The sequence below is a fragment of the Oryx dammah genome, unplaced genomic scaffold, assembly GCF_014754425.2.
Source record: "Oryx dammah isolate SB20612 unplaced genomic scaffold, SCBI_Odam_1.1 HiC_scaffold_4, whole genome shotgun sequence".
Classification (NCBI taxonomy): Eukaryota; Metazoa; Chordata; class Mammalia; order Artiodactyla; family Bovidae; genus Oryx; species Oryx dammah.
In genome coordinates, this window is record NW_024070188.1 from 58,271,727 (window position 1) to 58,295,391 (window position 23,665).

General features: G+C 39.8%; 1 long non-coding RNA gene across 2 annotated transcripts; it reads right to left on the reverse strand.

Annotated features, from left to right (window-relative positions):
* Positions 1 to 505: 505 nt before the first annotated feature.
* LOC120863048 lies at positions 506 to 23,435 on the reverse strand. 2 transcript variants are annotated; one of them, XR_005720909.1, is made up of 3 exons: positions 23,333 to 23,435; positions 9,995 to 10,066; positions 506 to 621 (listed from the first exon to the last, which is right to left on the reverse strand). It is a non-coding gene; the product is annotated as an uncharacterized LOC120863048 (long non-coding RNA). The 2 variants fall into 2 exon arrangements; XR_005720910.1 differs by having other exon boundaries at positions 9,995 to 10,137.
* Positions 23,436 to 23,665: the final 230 nt, after the last annotated feature.

The following is a 23,665-nucleotide window of genomic DNA, read 5'->3' on the forward strand; positions in this document are numbered from 1 at the left end:
TTCTTCCATAATTGAGTAATTTTTTGGATTTCTGTTGGTGTAATTTTATCCCATAGTTGCTGTCTCCCATATGGTTACTTAGCTAAAAGCTACTCAAAGCATAAAATTTGGAACTGAATGCCCAATTGGTTGTCTACAGCTTCCTGGGGACATTTTGGTCTCACTCATACCATTGGATATGTTGCATAAAAAATGGGTATTGACCGTTGGAAAAATTTGAGATGATCATATTCACTGTGAGTTTAGTTAAGTAAAGGAAAGAGAGAAGAGGAGAGGAGAAGAAGGGAAGAGGGGGAAGAAAACCTACCTGAGATGCATGGTGTTGTTACAAACTGCTACTTCAGGCAAGTCATTTAACTCCTTTGAGCCTCAATTTAACAGAAAGGGATCTTCAAGCATTCAGATGCTCCTCCATGAATAGTAGAACAAAAAACTCATCTAGTTTAAACAATAAGGGTCATTTATTATTGCAAATGACAAAGGTTCTTAGGTGGAGCTCCTCCAAGCCATGCAGGAGGAAAGCTCATGTCATTTCCTGCTCCCTGCCTCCCAGTCAGGCTCCTTCCGCTCCTCTCTCTGTCATTGAGGACTTATCTGTGGTCACAGAGTTCACAACAGCATCTGCATGTGAGACAAAAGCAAGCAGAAGACAGCTTCTCTTCTTTGGTCTCTTTCTAACGAATGCAAGACACTTTCCCAGAAGAATCCCAGGTGACTTCTGAGGTTGGAATGAATCACTCTGAAATTTGGACATATTTTAGAAATAATTGTAATTGTTATATTTTCTTATGAGTCTTAGGGAACAAGAATAATATAAAATTGCTGATCAAAATCAAAAGTTTTAGATGATGTAGTGAGAAAAACAGTTCATAATTCTTATTTTAAACATGTTTGAGGGTTGATATACAGAGAATGGTTTAGAACTTTTTCCCCTTTAGGAAAAAGTAATAATTACTAAAGTTTAATGAACATTTATTATGTACCAGGAGGTTGTGTAAGTACTTTAATCTCACAGTTCATTACAATCACTCAGTGAAGTAGGTGCTATTACTATCACCCCACTTTACAGTAGATATTTAAGGTACAAAGAGGTTAAATCATTTTCCCACTGTTCCCTCTCCTGGCAAATTTGGCAGAAAGCTAGGATTTGAACTCAAAGGTTTTAACAGCAGAATCCCTGCCTCCCAAATTTACAGTAATGACAACACACATTTTATTCAAAATTACCTGAACAAGAATCTTGGAACATTATGGGTTTTGCAACAGTTCTTTGCAGTTGCTTTGAAACATCATGATGATGGGAGGTTTGGTCTAAAAGGCTTTTGTTTTTAGCCTTTTAAAAATTGAAGGTGTGTATATATATTTTCTTTCTCTACTATGTAACTTTGCATCCTCTCAAATGGTTCGTCAGCTCAGTAGTTCTCAAACTTTAATGTGTGCAAGAGTCACCTGGGGGTTTTATTAAATGCAAAAGCTGATTCTGGAGGAAGGATGGAGTAGGGGATACCAATGTGATGCTGATGTCACTGGACGGTATTAAGTGGTCATTCATAACACGCTGGTGGACCGTATGTGCTGGAGCCAGTATCTACCAGCTTGTAAGAGCCAACTGTTAAATTTTCAGAAATATTGGGAGCTGGTTGTTAAGCACAGTCGTAATCAACAAATTATATAAATGTCCAGTTAACATAACTGTCGTCGTTCAGTTCAGTCACTCAGTCATGTCCAACTTTTGCGACCCCTTGTCCTTCACTGTCTCCCAGAGCTTGTTCAAACTCAAGTCCCTCGAGTTGGTGATGCCATCTCCTCCTCTGTTGTCCTCTTCTCCTCCTGCCTTCAATCTTTCCCAGTATCAGGGTCTTTTCTAATGAGTCAACTCTTCACACCAAGTGGCCAAAGTATTGGAGTTTCAGCTTCAGCTTCAGTCCTTCCAATGAATATTCAGGACTCATTTCATTTCGGATTTACTGGTTTGATCTTCTTGCTGTCCAAGTGACTCTCAAGAGTCTTCTCCAACACCACAGTTCAAAAGCATCAGTTCTTGGGTACTCAGCTTTCTTTATGGTCCAACTCTCACGTTCATACATGACTACTGGAAAAACCATAGCTTTAACTATATGGACCTTTATCATAAAGTAATGTCTCTGCTTTTTAATACGCTGTCTAGGTTGGTCATAGATTTTCTTCCAAAGAGTAAGCATCTTTTAATTTCATGGCTGAAGTCACCATCTGCAGTGATTTTGGAGCCCCCCCAAATAAAGTCTGACACCATTTCCATTGTTTCCCCATCTATTTGCCATAAAGTAATGGGACCAGACTTTATTTTTTGGGCTCCAAAAACACTGCAGATGGTGACTGCAGCCATGAAATTAAAAGACGCTTACTCCTTGGAAGAAACGTTATGACCGACCTAGATAGCACATTCAAAAGCAGAGACATTACTTTGCCAACAAAGGTCTGTCTAGTCAAGGCTATGGTTTTTCCAGTGGTCATGTATGGATGTGAGAGTTGGACTGTGAAGAAACCTGAGCCCCGAAGAATTGATGCTTTTGAACTGTGGTGTTGGAGAAGACTCTTGAGAGTCCCTTGGACTGCAAGGAGATCCAACCAGTCCATTCTAAAGGAGATCAGCCCTGGGTGTGCTTTGGAAGGAATGATGCTGAAGCTGAAACTCCAGTACTTTGGCTACCTCATGCAGAGTTGACTCATTGGAAAAGACTCTGATGCTGGGAGGGATTGGGGGCAGGAGGAAAAGGGGAGGACAGAGGATGAGATGGCTGGATGGCATCACTGACTCGATGGACATGAGTTTGAGTGAATTCCTGGAGATGGTGGTGGACAGGGAGGCCTGGCGTGCTGTGATTCATGGGGTCACAAAGAGTTGGACATGACTGAGCAACTGAACTGAACTGAACTGAACTGAATGGGATGGGATGCCGTGATCTTATTTTTTTGAATGTTGAGTTTTAAGCCAGCTTTGTCATTATCCTCTTTCACCTTCATCAAGAGGCTCTTCACTTTCTGCCATAAGGCTGGTATCATCTGCGTATCTGAGGTGATTGATATCTCTCCCCGCAGTCAAACATAACTGTAAACAAAGGCAATAAATATGCATAACTCATGCTTCAATAATCATTTTTCACCATTTCTTAATTACTGATGCTCCTGACATTTTTATGTTGACTGTGGAATTATTCTACAATGATGTCACACCCCTCACCTCTTCCCTTCTCTGCATTCAGTGAGGTCACATGGAAAGCTTGAAATTGATCATGGTGAGGATACTGACACTGTGGAAACTGGGAAATATTACAAATTAGGGCTGTTTTCCCCAGAGAACCTGTTGTTAAAACATTTGCCAGCATACCACTCTGGTAAATATCGCATTTACAGTTAAGATTACTGATTTGAAAAAAAAAATCAAGTTGTCATTTCAAACCTGAAACTAGTTCACATGGAGCTAAAATTTACAGGTTGCTGGAGTTTGCAGGTTGGGTGAGAGTGTGAGGGAGGAGGGTCTTTTGGTTTCATATTGTGAGTTAGCAGGACAATAGTTCCTGAGAGTATGTATCTGTGTTCTTACTTTGGGAAGGGGTAGACTTGTACTTCGTTCTGTACTTGCCTTTCAAGTTAGTTATTCATGAGTGGGAAGAGGGTGCAAGAAGAGTGATGTTGGACATGTTCTGTCTATGATCACCCAGAAGTTGCTACATGTCTGAAGTGTCAGCTTCCTTGATTGTTTGTAATAAGCACCCCCTCTTCACAGTCATTTGCTCTTCGTGGACCAGGCACAGTTTTATATTTTGCCTTTGGCAGCTGAGAGCTATTATTGGGGCCCACAACATCTGTTTCAACAACAGTGGGTCCCTGGTCAGAAAAACTAATTAAAAGAGAAGTCCAAAACAAAATGTCGAAACTTGTATGTTGTACGTCCATAGTAAACATGGTTACTGGAAAAAGAAAGAAAACCCTTTCATAAGGCTGGGATTATTTACAAAACTATGACAGGTGATGAAAGGGTTGAGCTGTATTTTGAGTTGGAGGCTACAGGAGAGGATGCTAACTAGCCAGCTTTCCTGATGTGGGATGCTTTGTAAAGCTTGCGCTAATTGGCAGGATCATTCTCCAGGATGATCAACTGAATAACAACATATAATGGGCCTCCAAACATTTGCTCAGTCCTTCTGGTTCATTCTTCCATCAAATTTTCACTCATCAAGAGTACAAAGTGCCGGTGATTTCCTGGAAGACTAACTAGCTTTTCCTAACCTGGCAGCAGCAAGACCAGTGATGTTTATGTTGAGTTGATGAAATGCAAGTACTAGACAAAACATAGTGAGACATGGAACTGGGAGCCTGTAAAAATTCCATCACTGTTTCTTTGTTTACTGCTTAAGAGGTGATGGGAAAAAACTCAAAATCTCCTTTTTCCTCCTTTCATATCTGTAGGAACATGCTTCTTACTCTTTTATTATGAACAGAGACTCAGTGATGTTGAGAATGCTGTGGGTGTGTGTGTGTCTGTGTCTGTGTGTGCGCGTGTGCACACATACCAGCTTTTCAAAGAAGTACAACATTCTTCTTAAGGTTTTGAGCATTTAGAAGCAAACCAACAACTAATGCCAATGGGAGAGTTTTTAAAAAACAATCAGTAAATGTCCCAGTTATAAACATTTTCTTTCCTACCGGAGCTGAGGCAGGATTGGGTCATGCTGACAATTATGCTTAGCTGTATTTTAAGCCTCCTTAGCTCCACAGGACAGCTGCGTGAGTGTGGGGACCCCTGGGGAGTACAGCCCCCCTGGTACTGTTCTTTTCCTCCCACTCAGATGACATTTTTAGTTTTTTTTTTTTTTTTTAGTTGCTAAGAAGGCAACTACCCGTTTCCATGGTTGATTGCCTTTAGCCCAGATAGTTTTAAAACTGGTGATGCTTTAACCTAGTGGTTGTTTCTCACACTCATTTTGTGTTTAATGGTGTGAATCAGCATGACTTTGAGGCAGTGGCTTATACAAGGGTGTAGACTACAGCTACAGCTAAACTGCGTGGGCTGAAATCCCCATGAAACACTGAGTTTTTTTGTTGTTTTTAAACAATAGATCATATAGAACTTCCTGTATGTCAGGCACGATTGGAGAACTTCACAAATGTAAACTCATTTAGCTTTCACAACCTGAGGAGAGTATTTTCATTGTGCTCCACTTTTCAGATGGGATCACTGAGGTAGGAAAAGCTAGTGGGGCAAACTGATTCACAGCAAGGGCTCTGGAGTGGCCTTGCCTGAGTTTGGATTTCAGATTTGCTGCTTTTTGGCTGTGTGTGACCTTAGGCCATGAAACAGCACATCTTATCCATCCCATCACCATTATGACATTCTTCAGTTCAGTTCAGTTCAGTTGCTCAGTCATGTCCGACTCTTTGCAACCCCATGAATTGCAGTACGCCAGGCCTCCCTGTCCATCACCAACTCCCGGAGTTCACCCGATCTCATGTCCATCTTAGAGATATTTTTTAATACCAAGAGAATGGGAATGACACAGTGTCAGACTAAACAATAGTCTCGAAAATAGGATAGATTTGGTTTTTTAAACAAACTACTAGTTCTCCTTATTTTGTAACGTACCAGTCAGGATTTTAGTGTGGTCTTGCACTAGTATGGACTGGTATGTGGGAACCTATGTCACTAGGCTGTCTTTGGCATATCATTGTTACTGTAAGTAATACTATAGCACGTAGAGAGTTAATCATTGCATTGTTATCATTATTGGACCAGTCTGCTAAAAAAAAAAAAAAAAAAGAAGAGAAGGCAATATCCTTCAGACAAAGAAACACAAAAACGCACTGACATTTATTTGGAAAGTAATAGTACATATCCCATAGCTTCCCTAATATAGATGGAAAATTCTAAATTTAGTCAGCCCAGAAAGTACACATTCACACTGTAAATTATACCTCCCTTAATTTCTGGATACCACAGAGCACGTCTTTGAGTGAACACAGCGTATCTGGGATTCGAGGTGGTTCTGCTCTGTAGGTGTGTGCCAATCTGTAATGATCCATGGCTGCACTGTAATAGCCCAGCTGTCAGCCAACCAGAAAGCCGCAGAGACTCCCCTGGACATCTGAAAACGCTGCTGTGAGGGGAGGCCCTGCCTGGCCATTTGCCTTTCTTCCTGGGAAACAGGGCCAGTTTATTGCTGTCTTATTCTAAGGCCACTGTGGTCATCTATTCTTCTAATGGATCTTCCATAACATTTCTCACCAAGAATTACTAAATACTCTCAACCTTCATCAAAGAGGGTCTTTTCCCTCAGTCATCTTTCACCAGCTAAAAACATGTCAAGATAGGAGGGAGATTGGAGAGCTTTTGTTTTTCTTTTAGGAATTGACTGGGATGCAGGACTTATCTCTTGGGCAAACATACTTAGCAACGGAGCTGACTTGATAGATGTTGCATGTTAAGTAAGTGGCATTTTTATTGTCTCATTTAGAAATTGTGAAAAACAGCAGATAATTTGTTGTTGTCATTCCTCTAATGTTTTTTAGGTTTTAAAAAATTCATTCTTTTTGGGAATTTCTTAGATTGTGCCTTAGTTCATAGAGCCCTTTAAACGTATACATTGAAAGGAAATGAGTGGGTGGCTCTTAAGCTCCCATTGTGGACATAGACGGACATTAAAACAAATTCCGTTCATACCTTAATATTAATGGAAAAATCAGTGCTTTTAAAAAGCATTTTATTTCCAAGATGTTTGCCTGCCAAAACTGAGTATGATTTAGAGTAGGTAATTCAGTTATGTGTAGAGGGAGTTAGGGGAAATGGTTTATCAGACTCACATTCCGGTAGTCTGAAACTTTTGGTTTGTGTGCTGTGAAAATGCGTTGGCAAGCATCTCGGTCAGAAACCATTCTGAGCTCCTCCGTGGATGGGGACACATTTTCTGTTTCTATGTTGAGTGTAGATAGTAGAGAATGCAGCAGTCATTTTAGATTCTCTTTAGTGTTTTACTTTTTACTTTTCCTGCTATTCATGAACACTTGTTTCATTTCTTTGTGAAGCTCAATAAAATACATTTGAATAGGAGGGCATTCTGGATCTTTCTTTAGGATCTTAGGTCACACAGGTTCCAGTGCTGCTCTATGATTATGGCTTTAGTTTTCTAAAGTTCTGTTTTACTTTCTATTATTCTCAGTAGAGAAAATTCTAATCAAGGAGCAAATTGGAAAACTTGGATGGAATAATCTGAACAAAACACAAGATAGTAAATCAATGCATGTTCATAATTCCCTTCATAATTTTTGACACCAGGCATGTTTTGAATTTAGGATTATAAGGCTTCATGGGAGAACTTGGAAACCAAACATTTCTGTAGCAGAACATTCATAGAATGTGAACTCCATAAAGATTGTGCTGTGCTTGTTCACTCAGTCGTGTCTGACTCTTTGCGACCCCATGGACTGTAGCCTGCCAGGCCCCTCTGCCCATGGGATTCTCCAGGCAAGAATACTGGAGTGGGTTGCCATTTCCTTCTCCAGGGGATAATCCTGACCAGTAATCACATTCCTTTCTGTGAACCTAGAGAACCAAACATATAACAGACATGTGCGTGCTAAAGTTGCTTCAGTCGTATCTGACTCTTTTCGACCTTATGGACGATAGCCCTCCAGGCTCCTCTGTCCATGGGGCTTCTCCAGGTAAGAATACAGAAGCAGGTTGCCATGACCAACCCAGGGATTGAACCCAAGTCTCCCTCATTGCAAGTGGATTCTTTATCAGCTGAGCTACCAGGGAAACCCCGATACTAATGATGTTGATACTTCTGCAACAAAACATGAATCCTTACAAAGTGGGATAAAGACCAAAACATCATGTTAGTTATGATCCAGTTTGCTACCAATACTTATGAAAAACTTTCAGCCTTCAGACTTTAAGAATTTTTTTGAATTTCAGATTTATAAATAAGGGATAGGCCTATACTAGAAAATTGATTGGGGTACAGATAGTGGAGATCAACATTAGCCTTATTTACAGATTTTTATTTCTTACCAGAATATGATATGGGAAATCAGGCATGATACATACTCACTTGATTTTATAAAATTATCTTAAATTTTCAGATGAAATAAACATGGATGATATCCACTGATGCTTCTCCAAGTATAATTGACTATTCTAATTTCTGCTCCCATTATGCTACACAAATTGTTCCATTCAATAGGTATTTATTGAACTCGTACTGGGTGCCTAGTACCTGAGTTAGGTAAATGGGGATATAAAAATAAATGTCACTTCTTTACCACTGTCCTTATTAAACACATCACTGAAGTAAGGAAAAGAGGGATTATGCAAATGTTTGCTAAATTAGCAGGGAGATTTAAACTTAACTTCCTGAGAAGAGGCATTTAGACTGAAATCTGAAGGATGATGTGGTGCCAGCCAGGGTAAGGGAGAGGCAGTGTTCCAGAACATGAACATATGCAATGGACACTGATGGGAGAAACAATACAGGGATCTCACCAAATCTAGTTAAGTTTGGAGTGCAGCACGCAGAGAGAGATGGAGAGTAGCTAGAGAGGTAGGTTAGGGGTCAGACAGGAGAGAGTCATAAGCCATATAAAAGGGTTGGGATTCATTGGTTACCGTGCTGATCTTCTCTACAAATGAGATGGTCTTTGATCATGGACCATATTCTATTCTTTGTATCCCAGAGCTGATCACAATGACTAGCATGTTTTAGAACAATCTTTGTTGAAGGAAAGAAGAAAGGAAGGAGAGAACAGAGGAAGGGAAAAAAGGAGAAAGGAACAGGAATGAATTCAAGAGTGGAATACTAAATACAAACATTAAAGAAAACTTGAGTGTGAGACAGAGTGTCAACCATTTTTAAAAGGAAGAGTGGTAGTCTCTAGACTAAGGATTTATAATCTGGATTTTTAAATCAAACTTTAACACATTCTACAGCTTCAGGCAATTATCTTTGCTCTCAGAACCTGTTTCTTCTTCTGCAAAATGAGATATTTCACATACCGTCTCTAGCTCAGAAATTTAATAATTCTATAAAAAGAGCTCTCAGATGAGTGTGGGGCAGCTTTCTGTTGTTCAGAGCACAATTGGATGCAAATTGCAGTGTGATTCTTGCGGATGCCACGTCATAAGGCAGGGATCATGCAAAGAGTCTGCTTTCAGAAAGGTATATGCCCACATACACAATCCAAATGTTTTGATTCATCTCTGATTGAATATTCATCCTACTTCTAACAATATAGTTTGAAGAGCTATTTTTCTTCAAATTTATATTCAGTAACGCCCTCAACATTTCTTAAATTACTAGTGTCAGTTAAGACAAGAACAAAACAAGAAAGTTAAAAATACATTGTGTCTCTATGCCTTTGCCACAAAAAATGAACGGCCAACTTGCCAACAAAGACTTTCTTTTCAGGGAAGATAATTTGCATGTGGGGCTTCATTCAAGTACTTTGAAAATGTGTCCAAGGAAACGTAGCAATTGAAATGATTATCAGAAACTGGTTGTATTTCATTCTAAATCACTATTTCCAAGACACTTTTGGTAAGCTAGAGGAGGATCAATGGGGAGTATTTGGAACCTACTCTTGTCCTTGATCATACAGGAAACTTTTGATTATTCCCTAGTTTGGTCTGTGGTGACTTGATCTATTTCCTCTTTTGTTTGTCCAGGTACAATCCACATTATTAGACTTAGAACTGAGAAGACATATGGGCATCTATGTGTAAGGCAGTGTTGGTATTTGGTAGATATTATAGCAAATGGTTTGGAGAACAAGGCTGCAAGTCAATGGAGCCAGTGGGCTAGAACATAATTTGTTTGAGTTGGGTTTTCCACAGAGAAAATGAAAGAGAAGAGGCCATATCAGCGTCATTACAGGTGCAAGCAAATCTCAATATCTTAGCATTTATGGTATTGTTGAAATAGTGAGCTATTGAGGCAAGAGTAGAGAGGTTGAAATCAGTCACCTGTGAGGTCTTGACTCCAGCTTCATGATCTCAGGGAGTTTACTCCATCTCTCTGGGTCTCATTGTACTCATCTATATGAGGAATGAATCAGACCACAAGAAGCTCAAGATGTTTCCATTTTAAGATTCTCAAGTCTTATTTCCTACCAACGCAGAAAGACGAATTTATTTACATTTGAAAATTTTACAATAGTCTATTTTGCTTCTGAGGTAAAAATCTTAGAGAGTCAAGCTTATTTGGATAAAAATATTTACACATTTTATTTAAGAAAAGACTGTCAATTTAGGTATAATAGCTAAAAAAGGCATAATAGCTTCTAGATGGTTAATTATCTTTTTACTTTGAGATAAGTTTCGTGTACTTTTCCCAATGAGTACGCTTTTAATCACAAAGCCCAGATACGATAAATCAGTCAATAATTACAAACATATTTAACTGTTTTCCTTCACACATACACACACACACACACACATATGTGTGTGTCTGTATATATACATAGTATGTATATATGTAATTATATTTACATGTTTATATTTGGTTCACTATTTGAAATATTTTTTACTGTTAAGAGTTTTACAAATACTTAATGGTTTAAGGAATAATGTGTTTCAGACATAAGTATGCAAAACAATGCTATTAATTTATGAGAAATGAAAAAGAGAGATTGGCACAATCTGGAGTTTCTAGGCAATTTACTTTAGGAATTCAGTATTCCCTAGAGTAAATTTCCACCTGTCCACATTCACACTTCACCAGAGACACATCATCCAAGTCTGCTAGACTCAATTCAAGAGTAGAGGCATCAACATATCATGACACTATTAGTAGCAGTGAATTATTGTTCTGATTTTGTTTGTTTGCTTGTTTCTACCCTGTACTTCTGGTGTAACCTTTTGCTTTGCATTGTGCTACTCCAGAGTAGGTGCATAGACTCTTATTCTATAAAATGAGAGGAAAATAGGATTCTGCCCACAAAAGAAAGAGGCTGTAAGAAACATTTCCGAAGTTTTCTTCATACTCAGGGGAAGGCAGTACATACACATAACTTGTAATTAAAAATATTGAGTTTCCATTGAGGACCAAAAAAAATTTATGTGCCTTTTAGTAAAAAATGTAAGTGCAAGAAAAGAGAAAAAGTATTAATACAAGAGTAAGAATAACTGATCTGTAAGAGAGAAAAGAACAGGAGTCCTTTATTTGCTTTTCAGTATTGATCTGCTTGTTTTGTTTGTTTGCTTGTTTTTGAAGAACTGAAAATTAAACACTGAATTATTACCCTAGGGAATTTTTAAATACTGACAAAAAGTCTGCCTCCCTGTGGGATAGGGCTGTTCAGTGGCATTACTACGGGGTGTGTGTTTCTGACTTGGAGGCTGCTGAACCTGGCAAGTAATAACTATCAGCAGTTACCATCTGACAGTTATTCTGTGGCTTAAGAAAAAATGGCTTGTGGTCACAGTCCAATCCCTGCTGGACAGGTATCCACATCATAAGAAACCACCACTAAATCTGGCACCGAGATGGACTATTATTGGCAGCAAAGAGAGAAGGGCCTGAATCAGCATTCAGACTTGAGAGCTCTGACCATCTAACCTGGTCACTCCGGGTCAGGGCTGAGGGAGGCAGGTTTGCGGGATAAAGTGGGAACAGAGAACAGCTCATTGCCTGGAGCCTTTGACAGTCTACAGACAAAACAATTGTGCTGATTTCTAGACTTTCTTAGCTGGCACATTTTATGTGCTTAATTTCATAAAGACAAGGAAATCTCCTCTCCTTTTATAATGAGTGTGATTTTTATCAGCCAGGTGAAAAATACAAGCAGATCCTACAGACACTATTACTATAGAACAGTATCTAAGCACTCACAATTGTTTTCAACATAGTCACTGTGTGGAGGGAGCTCACATATTTACAGAAGAGCAAAGTGATGGTGAAGAAAAGCAAAGAAATCCATGCCCAACATTTGCTCAGCCATGAAAGCGTGTCTTTCAGTGAACTGGCAAATTCATGAGCAGTTCCTGCTGCCCATCTCAAGGGCAATAGAAGATTCATGGTGGGTCTATTCAGAGAGCAGAGTTCTCAAGGCCTTATTTTTCTTAAACTTGATGTCCTTCTAGGCCCTGGTATCTATTGCAGAGAAGTATAAATGGCTTATTCTTTCAGTAGGAGCTCCCTTTGCCTCCTCCACTTCTCCATATCTGTTTATTTTTAATCAACACACAGTTAAATACATCCCTGAATGGAGAAAGTGGACTGATGGATCAAAGGTGTTTCGAGGGCATTGCCACCAACATGTCAACAGTAGAATTTACCTGGCCCAAGGGGCCCAACAGTCATTAAACAGGGGAGCAGTCTGGGGCGCCAATGAACTCCCTGGCATTATAGTTAACATTGACCCTAGTAGGATGGGTGCACCTCCTGCTGGTCAGTAAATGAGGTAAATTTAATGGTAGCCTTTGAGGTGAACCAATGTTTTATTCCTTGGCCAAGGCTGAAAAACGTGGCTGGCTGTAGGGAGCAGAGGGTGATATTTAGGAGTGTGGAGAGGCAGACAATATGCTCGTAAAGAGCTTGGAAAATGCTTATAAACGGGGCTGAGAAGAGAGGAGGCATTGGAAACAAAAGCAGATTTTCCAAACCAAATCTCTGAGATGCAATTATATTTCTTTCTTTTTTTTTTTTTTTTTTTTAATTCTGGAGACAAGCTCTGGTTGAACTGTGTGGTGCAACTGCTAACAGCCTTTTGCCAGAAGGAGTCAAGAAAACATGGCAAAGAAATGTTTTTCTCCTTTAGGGAATATTGACTTTTCTCTTTCCTGTGACTGTGTGTGTGTGTTTTAACCCTACCTGGAAACAGTCATAGTTGTTGTAATCATAACCAACTAAATGCATGGAAATGTATTAGCCTTGAAAGAACTTTCCATTAGCACATAGTGGAGTCGATGGAATTAACACAGAATAATTAAAGTTTCATAAGGTTTCCCCTTTTCCTTCACACTGTATTTACTTAATTGATTTGGATAGTCCTAACTTTTGGCATTTAACTTAAAGATATTGTACCTGCTTTCACACTAAATCAAAGACAATTTTTCACTAAGTTTCTGTACTGTTTCGAAGCAAAGGGAACAGAATGCAATTGTAAACAAAAGAAGTAGGACTGACATGATGAAGGCAAATATAATCTAATTGCCAGCTTAAATGTAAATTATCATGATTGAGGGAAGAAGTTTATTTCCAACGGCTTATGATGCTTAAAATACATTTACCTGTCTTTCCAAAACAAAAATATGATTTTCTTTACTTTTTCATCTTACTTGACTTTTGACTCTCGGAGTTTTTCATGTAAATGGTTTTTAAACTGAAGGACATTATGGGGAAAGCCTCAGTAAACTTACAGTGCTTTCTCATTACCAAAATATATATTTGGGAAACAATCGAGCATCATTATCTAATGATGATAATTTAAATTTTTGGTAATTTAAATTAGTCATGTGCAAAAGAACACTTGGCCTCTACTAACTACATAAATATTTCTTATTTTATAAGTCTATTTTCTCACAATAATGAAAGTAGAAGTCTTTGCCACTTCTAAATCCTTCAACTTGAAGTGGGTTAGGAGTTGATACTGTTTATGTCAATAAAGCATCATAAGAATACCACTTCTTTAAAAAAAAAAAATTAGCCTGCTTCCTTAAGCCTCAAAAAAGCAGTGTGTTAAAGCTCTAATGCAGCAACGGTGAACGTTTGGATTGTTTTTCCCCTTATGAACAGCAGACTGGGTTCTACCAGGGATGGTTCCCACGGTTAGCACTTTTATCTTCAAGGCCACGTGTGAAAGTCGGAAGTAAAGCTCCAGACACCACCAGGGGGCGCCAAAGGACAGCAACAGTTTGCATAATAGGCTAAAGAGCATTGCAGAAAGAGTAGAAAAGAATGACCCCTAGGTGGAAACTTGGATCTACCTTGGGCCATGGTGAAGAAGCTTCTTTGTGCAAAATGTCTTCAGTCACTAGAGACAGAGGCGGCCATTGCAATGATCTGACAAACTTCCTTATTTTATAAAGGACTCTACTGAGATCTAGAGAAATTAAGGAACGTGTTCCAAGTCCCCACTGGTGGGCTGTGGCAGAATTGGGACCTGTACTGGGATGAGAACTGAGGTGTCCAGATTCTTCCTTCAGAACTTCTTCAATTCTCCCGTGCTATGTCCTCACAATGAAGATGCTGCAAGGGAAGTTTAAATATTGCACTTGACCTGGTTCCACGGATCTTTGCAACACTTCGGCGGATGGAAAACCATCTTTTTTCCTGAACCTCCAGATTTAAATGAAAAGATATTAAGTTTTTCCTCCCTACCCTTTCTGTGTTCTATTTAAGGAAGTCATATTTCTACTGGAGTGTGTTCTAATTCTTTCCTCACTTTCTATCTCTACTTTTTCAGTGAGGACCAGCTGCAGGATCTTTCTTATTTCTCTAGTCAGGACCCTGTTGGCTTCTTGTCAAAACTAACAAAATTTCTCATGCCAAAAAATACATTAGGAACTAATATTTGAAAATATATGAAAATGCCTCTTATAATGCATGCTAAAAACCCATTTTCAACTGATACAAATCTCTCCAGATAAAATCTATGTTCTTGCTTTATGATAGAGCCTCTGCTTTCTCCATAAACAACCAATTTCAGGCCCATATTCTGGATCGAGGTGAAAAGCCCACTGCATAACGTAATTTAGAATTAGAATCATAACGGAAAGCTTTTAGAGCATCTATTGATTTTAACATGCCTGGTCCATAGGCGACTTCAGCAAGTCCACTTCTTCCTAATTTGACAGCTGCTTTGCTCTGGCCAGAGCTCGGACTAATGAGGTTACAGCTGTCAGGGTTAATCAACAGAGCCAAATATGAAGTAGGAATGGGTAGCTGGTTTCAGTTAATTTGTGCAAATGTACAGATTGGGTGGGCAATATTTACACTGGTGACTCAAAACAAACTTTCAGGAATGGAGCCAAGTATGATCTCACGTTTTCAGCTCTACCCAGGGGAGATAAGGCACAAATGACAGAAACAGGAGATGGCATACAAAAAAGTTCAGAGCTCCGAACTACCCATGAAAAGCCCATTTATCTCCAGCATATTTTTCTCTTAATTGAGGATCTAATTTAATTTCCAGTCCTTGAGTCTGGTCATTCCTGAACAAGTTCTCAAACCGTCCTGATGATTCAGCTTGGGATTTGTGCATCTTTCCCCCTTGCCACGGGGCTTTATGTAAGAGCTCCCCCTCCCCCAACCTGTATTCTTGTGAGAGCATCCAGAGTGAGTCCCTGATGGCTGCACATCCATTTTGTTATGAAAACATCATTCTATTAATATAAATACAGGCTGCATTTGCCAGGGCTAACTAGAACAGGTGCAAAGTCTTCAGATGCTTGCTGGTACTGAGAAATGAAAAGGGTGGACAAACAATTTTCTGTGGTGGCAATGTTGGTGTTAATGTAACATTCATCTATGTTGCATTCCTTGATGTTCATGGAAGGTAGCCCAGGAAACTCAATATGACCCGCTTGTAGCATGGTGAGGGAGGAAGGAGGAAGAGAAAGATAGTGATGACATGGTCTCTAGGATTCTGTTTATGCAAATACTCTCCTCTTGATCTGGGGCTCGCATGGGTTATGTATAGAGTGCCTTTGTCAAACCTCCTGCTGCGAGATACAGGATGCTGCCAACATAAATATTCTGCTGATGCTGAATTTAGAAAACAGCTTAAAGGCTCCTGATGTTTCTGTTCTTCCTCTTTTTTTTTTTTTTTTAATCTTATCCATGTGACTGCCACTGTGTTGCTTGTGGTTTCAAATTCGCTTTGTAGTTTTCCAGGCAAGAGAAAGTCATTGCTGAAAGGCACATCTGGGCTCCTGTTCCTATCATTAGGCTTATCTCAAGATCTCACTTGGTTTCATGGAGTGAAAGCTTTAAATGCATATGCCATTCGTGGAATAGTCTTAATAACTAAACAATAAATTCACTATGTTGTGAATCTTAAGTGTGGGATTTTACACTTTGGGGGAACCCATCCTCAGAAGTGAGTTCCTAAGGATATATGAGTGTGTCACACACATATACATACATACATATATAAATGTATAAACACACGTGCATAGAGCAGTTTGGGGTTAATTGTTGACATTTCCATCATGGGATTCTCTCCCACAGTGGTGGGCAGAATTCTAAATTGACTCTTGGAATTCCTGCTCTTTGGGGTACACATCCTCACCTTGAGTATGGGTAAGACCTGTGAAGTTCTTATGGGTAAGAACGAGCTCATTGGAAAAGACCCTGATGCTGGGAAAGATTGAAGGCAGGAGGAGAAGGGGACAACAGAGGATGAGATGGTTGGATGGCATCACTGGCTTGATAGACAAGAGTTTGAGCAAGCTCTGGGAGTTGGTGATGGATAGGGAATCCTTGCGTACTGCAGTCCATGGGATCACAAAGGGGTGGACACAACTGATTGATTGAACTGAAGGCCTGTGATTGTGATGGGGTGTCAACTCTGGGATTATCTTGTGTTATGTGGCAGAGAGGAAAGCCTTTAAAAGATGTAGTTCAGGTTCTTAATCAGCTGACTTTAAATTAATTAAAAGAGAGATTATTTTAGTGGTCTGACCTAATTAAGTGAGCCCTTTAAAAGAGGGAGTGGAGCCCCCCTGGGGTCAGAGATTCTCCTGCTGGCTTTCAAGGAATCAGCCACCTCTCAGCCCCTGAGAGGTAGGCGGCAAGAACTACTGGGACTGCTGGAGCTCAGACTGACCCCCAGCTGCTATCTAGAGAGAAGACAAGTACCTCTGCCCTACAGCAGCAAGGAATTGAATTCAGTCACAACCTTGTGAGCTTAGAAGATCCTGAGCCCTAAATGGGATCACAGCCCTGACAGACACTTTGATTTTGGCCTGGTGAGGCCATGATCAGAGAAATCAGTTAAGCTGTGAAATGATAAATGAGTGTTACTTGAAGCAGCTAAGTTTATGGTAATTTGTTGCACAGTGATAGAAAATAGGGCTTCCCAGGTGGCGCTAGTGCTAAAGAACCTGCCTGCCAGTGCAGGAGATCTAAGAGATGTGGGTTTGATCCCTGGGTTGGGAAGATTCCCCTGGAGGAGGGCATGGCAACCCACTCCTGTATTATTGCCTGGAGAATCCCATGGACAGGAGCCTGGCAGGCTACAGTCTATAGGATCACAGAGAGTCAGACACAACTGAAGCAACTTAACACACATGATAGAAAATAAATACACCCAAATTCAGTACAAATTGTATGCAGACTTTGAATATCAACAGGACTAGCATTCTCAAGAAAGGGAAAAGTGTACCCCCACTGTGCAGGCCACAAATTACCTGCTACAAAGAACATCCAATTATAAATGGTGGCAGTGGTTGTTACATACTTCTTGTCAAACGTCTCATTTTCTTCTCTGCCTTAGGGTTAGTAGTTACTCTTTCATTTCTCAGAAGGGAGAGGAGCTTGTTTGAATTCCAATTGAGGGTTTCAAAACACAACATCATAATCAAGATACATCATAGTTTTGTTATGGGATTAAATAATTATTCATGAGGACTCCTAGCTTTTTCTCTGTGCTGCCTTCCAAGAACAGTGTGGCTCATCTCTAGACTGATCTTTTGGCTTTTTGATAAAGAGTCAGAAGAAAAGGGAAAGGAGAAGATGGCAGGAGACACACACGGCGGGGAATTTTGTTTGAGGGAATTTGTCAAGTCAGGGATCTTCCTGACCATGAAACCGAGAATCCCATCCCCTGGTCGAAGGGGCACTGTGTAGCGTGTAGTGGGATTAGTAAACAACTTTTAATTAACTACATTAAACAAGGACATAGATGGCAGACAAAAAGGGAGATTTTAAAGAGGTAGTCTCTGTTTGGCAACCCATCATGGTATTAAAAACTGAAATAAATGACTGAAAAATTTTTGAAATGACTTTTGTGAACTATTCTTTGAAGTGTGACACCACTCAAAGTCTGGACAGTCTGGACCGTGGGGATCAGAGGTTTGTAAACATAAATTGGGTACAACATCCTGAGTGCTTATGACATTCCTGGCATTGGGCCCTTATGATCAGGACAAGAATAAGATGCAGGTCCTTAAGGTATGGCACATGGAATTCTGCTCCATGTCACGTGCCAGCCTGGATGGGAGGGAAGTTTGGGGGAGAATGGATACATGTGTATGTGTGGCTGAATCCTTTCACTGTTCACTTGAAACTGTCACAAAATTGTTAATCGATGGGTAGTGGTTTAGTCACTAAGTCATGTCTGACTCTTGCAACCCCATGGACTTAGCCTGCTAGGCTCCTCTGTGCATGGGATTTCCCAGGCAAGAATACTGGAGTGAGTTGCCATTTCCTCCTCCAGAGGATCTTCCCAACCCAAGGATTGAATCCGCATCTCCTGTGTCTCATGTGTTGGCAGGCAGATTCTTTATGGACTGAGCCACCAGGGAAGCTGGTGAATCGGTGCTCCAATACAAAATAAGAAGTTTAAAAGTGAAAAACTAATTAAAAAAAAAAAACAGTAAAAAAAGATTCAGGTTCTGCTTATTGCTTCTGATGTCATGGGAGGTCATATCAAGAGACCCTGTTCACTTGTTTTTGCTAAGAGTAGCAGAAGGACGGATTCAGACACTCCCATGGGCTCCAGCACAGTCTCCCCCAGCCACACTCTGGGGACAATGTGCATAGGCCTGCAGCTCACGCATGTCCAACTTGTACACCTGAGCAGAAGTGATACAGAAGAACCACCCAACATTATCTTTACTACAATGAATTGTTGATGTTCTCAGTCCTGATTTCATCCCATGATTTCCAAGCCCAATGTAATTACTATTAATCTAAATTGTATGCAGGGATGCAAGACTTTGAGGAGAAAGGAGAGAGCATGGTTTATATATATAGTTATTTTTAAATAAATCACCAGCACGCAAAACTTGGCTAGAGACATATGAAAATGGAAAGTTGCTCATTCTTTTGAGAATAAATGTTAACAAAACCACAGCTTGTGGGCCAAACCCAACCAGGATTCTACTTTTGTAAATAAAGTTTTATTGGAACCAAGCCATGTTCATTTGGTGACACAGTGCTGTGGCTTTCTCTTTTTACATTCAAGTACAGTTGATTTACAATGTTGTGGTAGTTTCAGGTGTACAGCACAGTGATTCAGTTATTCAAGTATATTTATATATACTTTTTCAGATTCTTTTCCCTTATAGATTATTACAAAATATTGAGTATAGTTCCCTGAGTTATACAGTATGTCCTTGTTGGTTATCTATTTTATATATAGTAGTGTATATATGTTAATCCCAAACTCCTAATTTATCCTTCCCTACTTTCTCCTTTGGTAACCTAAAGTTTGTTTTCTATGTCTGTGACTCTATTTCTGTTTTCTTAATAAGTTCATTTGCATCTGTTTTTTTCTTTTTTAAGACTCCACATATAAGCGATTTTATATGACATTTGTCTTTTTCTGTCTGGTTTACTTTACTTAGTATGATAATTTCAAGTCCATCTATGGTGCTGCAAATGGGATTTTTTCATTCTTTTTTTATGACTGAGTGATATTCATGCTATAATGGCAGAGGTGAGTAGTTGAAACACAGATCATCTAGTAAAGCCTAAAATATTTCTACTAGTTCCTTTAGAGGAAAGTTTGCTGACCTTTGTTTTAGAAAGACGTCTCTTATTTTTCCTGTCATGAAAAACAATGGGAAAAAAATCTTTGTGTTAAGAGAGTATAGTCATTTAGGAAGATTTAGGGAAAGAAGACATTTATGTGGATCAATTTGGAAAATGTCTAACTCTGAAAAAATGATCAACAGTAACCATGCTTTCTTATAACTAAGCTAAGTATTCTGCAAGCATTGCTCTGCTGGATCTCATAATAGCTCTATTGGGTCATATTATTCCTGTTTTACAGATTAAAAAAGCTGAAGCTGGGGTGAGACAAGGAATGGTAAAGGGTTGTTGCATCTGGGATTCAAACTCATGTATTCAAGTCTGTTTGAATCCAGAGCCCATGAGCTGAACATCATGCTACCATAAGGTGTCAAAGCAATAAATACTGGTATCTCCAATACAGGCAGCCAAGAGAGAAGAAAATCTTCCTATTTTTAATCCAAATGCACATCTTGGGATTAAAAACGAGTAATAAAAAAATAGTGTAGAGTAAAAAGACTCATTTCACCCACTAAACGTGCCCTTAACAATATAGCAGCTTTTCAGTATGTGTTGTCTGAAACTTCCTGTTTTTATTCCCTGTCTTTGAGGAGTAAAAGCCATTCATTGATGCAATAAACATGTACTGAGTATTCACTGTGGCAAGGTGCCTGACACCCACTGAAGACAATCCTTTTCTCCAAGTGAATTGATGTGTACTCACATTAACTTCTGTTTCCACCTTCAGGACAAGAAGATGGGACTTGCCAAATGGACACATTTGTTAGGCAAAAACTTCCAGCTACAAAAAGGAAGATATTTTTTGGAGGTCAATTTAGTAAGGTTCATGTGTCAAGGAGTCTCCTCTTTCATGTGTGTTAGCTTCCTCCACCTAACCTAGGAGGTCAAGGTGAAGTTCTCAGTAAATGGTCTCAGAATTGAATAGGATTGGTTTGCTTGGGAATAAAACAAGGCTTTTGTTACTAAGGTTTGGGAAAAGTCTTTGAAGGCCATTGAAAATCAGGGATCAGGGAATACCAATTATAATTTATTTTTATTGTTTTGCATTCCAAGATTGCAACTGGTCCCTGAAAACATATTTAGAGTAGTCATTTTCATGGGAGTGAGGTGGGTGGTTTTGCCTCCCAGGGGATATTTGAAAATGTCTGCAGGCATTGTCGCATCCCCAGGGAGAGGGCTACTGACATCTAGTGAGTAGAGACCAGAAATCCTGCTGAACATCCTACAACACACAGGATGGCCCCCAACAGAGAATTATCTGGCTGATAACATAGCAGAGGCTGAGAAATTGCAGCTTCGAGGTTTTTAGCTTTGGAAGGCCCTAGAACACTTCTCCAGTTTAATAGTCACACAGAATGAAAGAGAAAGTGAAACTCGATCAGTTGTGTCCAACTCTTTGCGACCCCATGGACTACACAATCCATGAAATTCTCCAGGCCAGAATACTGGAGTGGGTAGCCGTTCCCTTCTCCAGTGGATTTTCCTGATCCAGGAATTGAACTGGGGTCTCCTGCATTGCAGGCGGATTCTTTACCAACTGAGCTATGAGAGAAGCCCACAGAGACAGAAGGAGAGATCAATTCTAGTTTGCTTAAGAAGATGCTTATATAAGAGCAGAATCCAGCCCATTAATGGTGTTACTACCACTGACTTATGTGTTGAGATAGAATGAGTTTTCAGATCCATCTACTGTATTTTTTTTAATAGCTTGGAACTTATCATTAGACTCATCTTCCTCTCTTAGGGTTGGTTTAACAAAGTACTACAAATAGATGGCTGAAACAACAGAGATGTGTGGTCCACAGTTCTGGAGGCTGAAAGTTCAGGATCACAGCATTGGCAGATCACAGCAGCCCTTTCTAAGCCTGTTCTGTGCTTGTCTCTGAGCTTTGGTGGAGTGCTGATCATCTTTGACTTCTGCGGTACCCTGATCTCTGCCCTCTACTTCACGTGGCATTCTCCCTGTGTGTGTCCAGTTTCCCCTTTTTATAAGGACACTGGTCACGCTGGATTAAAGCTCATCCTAATGACCTTATTTTAACTTGATGACCTCTGTAAAACACTCTATTACCAAATAAGGTCACATTCTGAGGCACTGGGAGTTAGGATGCTAATCTCTCTTTTTTTGGTGGGGTAACAATTCAACCTGTATAGCACCATAGGTCGGCCGTATTTTTTTTTTTTTTCTGTGTTGTTCAGGGTCAAACTGTAATATATTTTATTTATCCATTCACAGATGGACACTTGGATTGTTTTTACCTTTGGAAATTGAGAATAATGCTTGAACGTGGTCAGCCGTATTTTAGAAATAGCCAGTTCTGTTGTTATGCATTGTACAAACTTACTGAGTGTCCACTTCCCTTTTGAGACTCGAGAAAGGCAGATGTTTCGAGGAGACCCAGTGGGAGAGATTAAAAGATGATTCCATGGTCAAATGGTACAATTAAGATGAAAGGGAATTATCATTCTGTTCACTCATGGCACCTTTCTTTACCACAATAAGTGGTTTAAAAGCTCCTTGTAAAAAGCAACGTCTAGTATACAAGCGATAAAGAAGAGGTTTGATTGTAGAAAAGCTGTATTTCTCCTGAAACTGAATCTGAGCAATTTCATCTGTGCCTAAAGAGAGCTGGAGCCAGGCCGACTTGCTGCCTTCATCACCCACTTTCCTAAATGGTGTCCCCACAGCTTTTGGTCCCCTACGGTGGTCAGCAGGAGGCTTCAAGAAAAGAGCACGATGTGCTCACTGCCACCGTGAATTGACCAGCGCAGATTACCTGTGACCTTTCCCAGGAGTGAGAGCAGTAAAACCTTCTGGAAAGAGGGAACGATAAAGAAATTTCGACTTCATTCTTTCATGGGTTTGCTCATAGGAATGTTTATGGGTGAGACACTAAGAATAAACCCAGTTATTGAAGAGGGAACTGGGAAGTTGACAAGCATGGCTAAACTCAGCAGAGAAATTTGATGAGGAAATTAGATGCTGTGTAGATGGTGTGTAGTGATTAGTCTTCTGAAAGCCAGGATTATTATATAAGTAAGTGGGGGAAGGGCAGTTTATTGTGTTCGGCAGATCCCGTTTATACAGGTATTCTTCCAGCTAATTAGACCCATCATGCTGCTTTTGTACATAAATTTCTCACAGACCCTTTTCCATGGTGTACTTTAGTAAGGTGAAACACCAAAAGTGGCATATTCCCTTTCAAAAGTAGATCTTAGTAAAACTAAGATTAGTGAAAATGTACAGCTAAAATCTATTCCTGTAATAAGTAAGCCAATGCATTTAAACTTTGTATATGCATTATTAATGAAGCCAATGCACTTTAAACTTCATGTACTTGTTGATACTTGGATTTGAGTGTTCCTATGGCAATGAAGAATCCTGGTCCTATAAACATATAATACAGAGGAAAAGAGATACATTAAAAACCCTCCCCAAAAGAGCATTTAAAAGTCTTATTCTGTGACTTCTATCCCAACCAGCACAGGTAGAAAGCTTATCCTTGAAACGCTCAATCCTCATATGATTGTTCATTCTGAAAGGCTTTTCTAATTTTCCTTTTATTCAGTCCATCTAATGAGATAATATGTAACAAGCTTACCTCGCACAGTACTGGCACATAATAAGTGCTCAATAAATTGGATTATCCTCTCCTCATTTTCTGGTCTTCACCCCGGCTCCCAGTCCTGTGATCACACTCAGAAAGCAAAGATACCATTTGTTGGCGAGAAATGGTGTAAAAACTCTCCTCTGGGCTGTGCACACGGCGTGGCTGTGCTGGTGCTTTGCTCAGCACCCTCTGCACTGTCACAGGCGGCCAGACCAGCTGCAGATTAAATGGCTTGTTTAAACTGCGGTAAACAAATTTTATATGTGGATTTCTTTGACAGCCATTATGACCCTTTTGTGGGAAAAACTCAACCTTAGCAAAGTA